Source organism: Mandrillus leucophaeus, unplaced genomic scaffold (assembly GCF_000951045.1).
Source record: "Mandrillus leucophaeus isolate KB7577 unplaced genomic scaffold, Mleu.le_1.0 Scaffold177, whole genome shotgun sequence".
Classification (NCBI taxonomy): Eukaryota; Metazoa; Chordata; class Mammalia; order Primates; family Cercopithecidae; genus Mandrillus; species Mandrillus leucophaeus.
This window is the reverse complement of record NW_012101776.1, coordinates 2174396-2182631: the sequence shown is the minus strand read 5'-3', so window position 1 is coordinate 2182631 and position 8236 is coordinate 2174396.

The window sequence follows — 8236 nt, the reverse complement described above, 5'->3', positions numbered from 1 at the left end:
CTCAAAGTTTGTCTCAGGCCCTGTTTATTCATTTTTCCTCCTTTCCTTGTGAATGAAAAAAGTATATCAAAACCAGAAGGGACCCTTACAGTGCATTTTATGAAATCAAGAAGCATCCAGAAAAAGAGATCAATGTGAGAGAAGGGGGGGTTTCTGTTTGAATTTCTGCCCAAGAGCAGAAATCATTTTTCTTTTTACTTCCTTTCTTTCTCTTTTCCTGATCCCTTGAGAAATTCAAACCCTCTTGAGCAAATGCTTGTTAGGGCCTAGGAAAAAGTAACCTGAATTGGCTCTTTCGAATCTATATTTGTGTGAAAGGGTATGAAAGTTCCTCACCCATTTAAATCTGATGGTATTTTAAATTTGGGTAATTATTGAAGGGAATTGTTATAAAAGCATGAAAAAGCTTTCTCCTGCTTTTTGGAAAGAATCACATTTGTAGTTTCTTCAATGTAGAAAAAATAAGGATGGGCTTTCAAAATTGTCAGTCTGGGTGTAGGCAAAACCTCATTTCAATTGACAACACAGGTCTTTACCCTTTAAGTGAGGACAACGATAGTTTGAGGTTTAGTATTTGTTGTATCAAGTTCTGCACTTTGATGTTTGTAATCTATGCATTGCATGTTCATTAATAATGTTTGGTGAACAGGACTACACACTGCACTTTTCTGCATTGTGGAGTACACAGAAAAAAAACAAGATATGGCTCTTAATGTTTAGAAACCCACAATATTTGATTTTTGGATAATAATGCTATCTACTGTATGACTATACCCATTTTCTAACAGAAAATAGGTCAGATAAATTTAAATATTTTAAAATATTCTACTATATTTAGGGACAGAAAAGAGGCAGTGTAGAGTAGGTATTAAAATCACAGACTTTAAAAGTCAGATTCAATCTTGGCTTCTGTACTTATGCAATTTGTAACTCATTGCTTAACCTTGTCAAACCTCAGTGCCCACATTTACAATGTGAGGACTTTAATACCATTTATCTCATGAGACTATGGTCGGAATAAATTGACATAATCCATGCAATGTGTTTAAATGGATACTAGCTTGTTTATTCATAATACCTAGTACAGTAGCTCCAATTTGAGTCACTACTTGGTTAAGCTTACAATAATCCACCGTTATTCTTCAAGATGTATCTGTCTTCTCTACAAGTCACAAAAGGGAGTTGAAAGGAGATGTGATGGGAATCACCATCCCTGCATCTTCCAAGTCTTTGATGGTGGCACTAATGTCTGCAGTTTCTCTAGGAATGCCATATTGCTTTTGATTTACTAATTTCCTAGGGGGAGGCAGTTCTAATGGCTTCTACTTGGCCTATTCCACCACAACAGCTCCCACTCCGCAGTTCAGGGAACCAACATGGGAATTATATGAGCTATACAAACTTTTGGTTGAGTGAACCCTTGGGTTCTTTGGGTAATGTATATTTGTAAAGAGAGGCATGTGAGAATTCAACCAATTAGTGGAAATCATAAAAAATGTGGTGTTATCTATATCTTAAGTTGGTAGAGCAGGTCAGGCAGGTTACTTTGAGTCTATAGTACCTGCAAAGCAGCTAAGTAAAGATATTGAGGAGGAAATTGCATAAATGAGACTGTCCAGAGAGAGATTAGAATTGAAAATACAGTCTTAAGAGGCTTATTCCATTCCTATTTGCATGTCTTTTATTTTTTTCTCTTGCCTCATTGCTCTGGTATTTATATTCTTCTCTTGCCTGATTGCTCATAGAACTCCGAGGACTATGTTGAATAGGAGTCATAAGAGTGAGCAACCTTGTCTTGTTCCAGTTATCAAGAGAAATGCTTTCAGTTGTTCCCATTCAGTAAGATGTGGTTCTGGGTTTGTCATAGATGGCTCTTATTATCTTAAGATATATTCCTTTGATGTTTAGTTTCCTGAGGGTTTTCATCATGAAAGGATGTTGGGTTTTATTGAAAGCTTTCTTTATGTCCATTGAGATGATCGTATGATTTTTGTTTTTAATTCTGTTTATGTGGTGAGTCACATTTATTGATTCGTGTTTTGTTGAACCAACCTTACAATCAAGGATGAAGCCAACTTGATCGTGGTGAATTAACTTTTTGATATGCTATTGGATTCAGTTTGCTGGTATTTTGTCGAAGATTTTTATGTCTTTGTTCATAGAGGATATTGACTTTTAGTTTTCTTTTTTTGTGTGTCTTTGTTAGGTTTTGGTATTAGGATGATGCTGGCTACACAGAATGAGGTAGGAATGAGTCCCATCCCCTTGATTTTTTGAAGTAGTTTCAGTATAACTGGTACTAGTTCTTTTTCATACATCTGGTAGAACACGGCTGTGAATCCATCTGGTCTAGAACTTTTTTGGTTGGTAGGTTTATTATTACTGATTCAATTTCAGAACTTATATTGGTCTGTTCATAATTTCAATTTCTTCCTGATTCAATCTTGGGAGATCATGTCTTTCTGATAACATATTCATTTTCTCTAGATTTTCTAGTTTGTGTGCATAGAGGTGTTCATGATAATCTCAGAGGAAATTTTGTTATTTCTATGTGATTGATTATAATGCCACCTTTGTTGTTTTTTATTGTACATATCGAATCATCTTTTTCTTTGCTAATCTAGCTAGAATTCATTGATATTGTATATTCTTTCAAAAATCAAACTTTTGGTTTTATTTCTTTGTATGAATTTTTTGTCTCAATTTCATTTAGTTCTGCTCTGATTTTAATTATTTAATTTATTCTGCTACCTTTGGGGTTAGTTTGTTCTTGTTTTTCTAGTTCCTCTAAGTGTGATGTTAGGTCATTAATTTGAGATCTTTCCAACTTTTTGAGATAAGCATTTAGCACTACAAACTTGCCTCTTGCTTTTGTGTTACAAACTTGCTCTTTTGCTTTAGCACTTATTTTGGTTAGTGCTATAAACTTGACGATTTTTATCTCAGAGATTTTGAAATGTTATATCTTTGTTTTAATTTTATTTCAAAGAATTGTTTGATTTTTGCATTAATTTTACTGTTTACTTAAAAGTCATGTGGGAGAAAGTTGTTTTTTTCTATATAATTATGTGGTTTTGAGAGCTGTTCCTGGTATTAATTTCTATTTTTTACTCCACTGTGTTCTGACAGTATGGTTGGTACAATTCAGTTTTTTTTTTTTTTAAATTTATTGAGACTTGCTTTATGGCTGCATATGTGGTCAATCTTGGACTATATTATGTGTACACATTAGAAGAATGCATAGTCTGTAATTCATGGGTGTAGTAGTCTGTAAATGTTTATTAGGAACAATTGGTTGAGTGTCAGGTTTAAGTCCAGAATATCTTTGTTTTTCACTCAGCGATATGTCTAATGCTCAGTGAGATTCTGAGATACACCACTGTTATTGTGTGGTTGTCTACAACTTTTCATGTATGTAGAAGTACTTGTTTTATAAACTGGGGTATTCCAATGTTGAGGCATATATATTTAGGAAAGTTAAGCCTTCTGGTTGAATTTAACACTTTATCATTACATAATGTCATTCTTTGTCCCTGTTTACTGTAGTTGGTTTATAGTCTGTTTTATCTGATATAAAAATAGTAACCTCTACTCTTTTTTTGTTTTCCATTTCTGTGGTAGAGTTTTTTTCCCAAACTTTTACTTTGAAGCTATGGGTATCATTACATGTGAGATGAGTCTCTTGAAGACAGCACATAGGTGTATCTGTATTTTTTTTAATCTGATTTGCCACTCTCTGACTTTTAAGTTGGACATTAGACTACTTACATTCCAGGTAAATATTGATATGTCAAGCTTTGATCCTTTCATAAAGTTGTAAACTGGTTGCTTTGTACCTTTCATCATGTGGTTGCTTTATAGAGTCTGTGGGCTATGTACATAAGTGCATTTTTGTGGCAAGAGTTACTGTTCTTTCATTTCCATGTTTAAAACTCCCTTAAAGATCTCTTGCAAGGCTGCTCTAGTAGTAATAAATTCCCTTAGTACTAGCTTGTCTGGAAAATATTTTATTTCTCTTTTGCTTCTGAAGCTTAGTTTGGCAGGACATGATATTCTTGGTTGGAATTTTTTCTTTAAGAATGCTGAAAATAGGCCCCAATATCTCCAGGCTTATAAGGTTTCTGCTGATTTCACTGTTAGCCTTATGAGGTTCTGTTTATACGTGATCTCACATGTTTTTCTAGCTGCCTTTAAGACTTTTTCTTTATTGTCCACCTCGAATAGTCTGGTGAGCATATGCCTTGGTGATATTTATTTTGTATAGTATCTCATAGATGTTCTCTGGATTTCTTGTATCTGGATGTCTACTTCTCTAGCAAATTGCCTTGAATTATTTCCTCAAATATGTTTTCCTGATTATTTACTTATTTTCTTTCTCTCTTACGAATGCCAATAATTTGTAGGTTTGGTCACGTTACATCATCTGATGTTTCTCAAAGACTTGTTTATTTTATAAAATTATCTTTTCTTTGTTTTTGATTGAGTGGGTTAGCTCAAAGGAACTGTCTTCAAGTGAGAAATTCTTTCTTCTCTTTAGTTCAATCTATAGATAAAGGTTTCTATTGTATTTTGAAATTCCTCAAGTGAGCTTTTCCTTCCAGATGCTGATTGATTTCTTTTGAAGGTGTTTATCTCTCCTAATTTTTTGGATTGCTTTAGAAGTTTCTCTGTGTTAAAACTTTTCGACATCATGTTGGATCTCATTAAGCAATTTGTGTTTTTAATTCCTATTTGTTTTGACTAAGCTTCCATTTTCATTAGGAACCATTGCTAGAGAGCTAGTGTAATTCTTTGGTGGTGTCACTACATTCAGATTTACCATGGTGCCAGAATTCTTGCCCCTATTTCTTCTCATCTGGAAAGGCTGGCATTTCTAATTTCTAAAATTACTTTTGTGCAAGTAGGAATTTTTTTTCTTTCTTTTCCTATAATAGTATTGTTTTTTTTTTTCTTTCCTTTCTTCCCTCCCTAGGAATGTGACTGTATAGAGTGCTTGATAGGGTCTTTTGACTTTGCTTCTATAGCCCTGTGCACTTCTTTCAGTAGATTTTACATTGTGCTATACAGTTCAATCTACAAGTTGATAGAGGAAATTTATAGGGAAGAGCTGGCCAGCACAGCTGGGTACATATTTAATCCTTGTTTACTGGCAGAAACTCTCTGCTGCCTCTTGCAATAAGCTGATTCATGGAATGCACAGTGGCCTGAGTTCCTGCTCAACCCCAGGGTAGCAGGGGCCACAATGGATTGGGCCAGACAAAGCAGGTTTGCCTACAAGTCCCCCAATGGCTGGCACAAGTGCCAAGGGAGAATTCATTGTGTGGCCACCAATCGCCCAGAGGTGTCTCTAGGCATGGAGCCAGAAAACTTTCTCAGCCCCAAGTTTTCTATCTGGGTAAGGGGTTGGTCTAAATCAGTCCAGGACAGTGGATGAGTTCGATGCCTGGATATCTGCCTGAGCATGGAGCAGGGAGTCACCCCCACTCCTGCACCAAGATCTCTTCACAAGAAGATTGGGCAATTCAGGTTGTGGAGTCAGTCAAGCAGGTATTCTGAGTGCCGGAGATCTACCTGGGGATATAGCAGAGAGGTCCCTCTCCTCCACATACCAGGATCTTTGCATAGGAAATGTGGAGTGGCTCAGGCTGCTGATCTGGGCAAGCTGGTCCTCTGAATGCCTGGAGATCTGCCTGGGCATGGAGAAGAGAAGGGCTCACTGCACCATAATCTATGTCCAGAAAGAGTGGAATGGTTTAGGCTACTGAACCAGATGAGGGAGTACTCTGAATTCTTAGAGATCTCCCTGGGTATGAAGGAGAAAGGGCCTCCCTGCACTAGGATCAATACACAGGAAGGGTTGGGCGGGCCAGGATGCTGATCTAGGTGAGCAGGTACTCCAAATATCTGGAGATCTGCTTGGACATGGAGTGGAGACCCGCCCCCCATCCTCCACATCACCTTGCATCAAGATCTCTTCACAGAAGAGGTGGGGTGACTCAGGCTGCTGAACCAGGCAAGCAGGTACTCTGACTGCCTGGGGATCTGCATAAGAATATAGCAGAGAGGGCCCCTTATCCCTGCACAAGGGTCTCTGCACAGGAATGATGGGGCAGCTCAGGCTGCTGATCCAAGCAAGCTGGTGCTCCAAATGCCTGAAGATTTGCTTGGCCATGGAATGGAAAGGGCCTCACTGCACCACAATCTATGTCTAGGAAGGGTGGGGCTGCTCAGGCTGCTAGTCGAGGTAAGTGAGTGCTCTAAATGCCTGGATTTTCACCTGGGAGTGAAAGGGTGGATCAGAAAGGGCCCTGCTGCACCTTGATCACGGGGGAGAAAAGTGGGGCACCCAGCCATGGCACACACAGACATGTGTGAAGTCACCAAACTGGCCCTGGCTGTAAGTCTCTCTGTCCAGAAGATACAGAAGCTGTAGCAGCTCTCTTCTCATTCCAGACTGGCAACAGGGGAGAACACAATTCTAGCATCTACTGCTGAGACATTTTCCACACTTCTGGCTGTCTAGGCCCCCACCCTACTCCAGAGAAGGTGCTCCAATCTCTGGCCCAAGACTAAAATGTCTGCATGGCCACACCGCTAGGTGGTTAAGAATGGCTGACTTTGCACTTGGGTTAAAAATGATGCCCTGCTCTATGTCCAGATCTGGGAAAATTGCCAGATCTGAGAGAAGCAATGCCTTCAGCTTTTCCCATTGTCTTTCCTTCACAGCATCTCCAAGTCTCTCCCCAAGTTGCTCTGGGGCTTGGGAGAAAAAAAAGAGAGTGCTCTCCCTTGGCCTGGCTTTCTTTGATCCCCAGTGGAAATGTGAGTCACAGAGGGAGGCTCTCTGCTTCTCTCACGTATAGGAGATTCACTCACTTTTATCATCCTGATGCCATCGAGGGTTGTTTGCTGGCATTCTCCTTGCCAGGATTTGGAGTGTCCTTCATGTTTCTGTGGATTCCCATTTTCCTTCTTGAAGTAAAGCTAACAGAGTTCATCTTTATGCACTATCTTGCTATTTCCAAGTGGCTGATGCACTTAGAAACATCTAATCTACTCTCCTGAAAAAACAAAAACACTTTCCTAACGTATTATCTCTGCGCCTTTCACTTACCTGCCCCAACACATGCTTTTGTTGTTTACATCAGCTGGCGTTGAGATTTTGGTTTATTTGAATCCAAAAGAGCTTAGAGCTCTTTTGACGATGAAATTTTCACATAGACTTTGATGCCTCTCAGATTGTGGCATCCTTAGATATCCTTGGTCTAGGGAGTTGGATGGCTGTTGTAGAATGGATAGGGTAAGTTGCACTTGTAGCTGTCTCATATGTCATTTACTATTAAGTACCACCGTCTTTGATACAGTACAAACAACTTTTATAAGTCAAGATACCTTAACCACAATAGTAAATTTCTAGATAGATCCATTGTTAATAATATCATAGATGGTCTTTCTCCATGTATATATTAGTTCACATAAGACTATAAACTTGAGACCAGATTGGATGAAACTATAACTGTTCTTCCATGCAAATCTCCATGGCTTCTCTGTAAAGGAATACCTTTTACAGCTGTACACTGGGTGAAATAATTGTATGGAATCCTACTCAGGCTTCAAATAGTTCTCACTGAGTATTCTCTACTTTCTTACAAAAGTTTAAATAATAACAATCTTCAAAACACTAATATAAACCTCTAGACGCCTTCTGATCTCTTAGGAGCTATGAGCAAATGTTATGCTAACATGCTCTGTTACAGCTGAGAAAATACATCGAATTTGCTAGTGAACCACATTATTGACAGAGCTCTGGGAATTCAACCCCATGAGCCTCAGAAGTTAGAAAGCAGAGCAAAGCTTATGCTAGAAAAATAAAGTCCTTTCACCATGGCCTTCACTTTTAATTATAATGCCCTAAAAGTTACAATTTTATTCTACCTTCTCACCAGGCATTTAACAAACAGGATTGCTGCATCTTGCTTTTAAAGAGCATGTCTGCATCAAAACATAGTATGCCTCCACCTCCTGTGGAACTACCTATTAATTCAAAGGCATATTTCGTCTGAGTTGTCTAGACTGTCATTGGCATTGGAAAATTAAAACTAAAAATGTTCAGTTCTTACTGTGCTGTGAAATGCAGGAATGGGGAGACTCAGAGAGATCATAACTTTAAAAGTGCAGACCACCATTCCACTCTGAAAACAAAACAAGCCCAAGAGTGTTTGCTATGACTTTACAA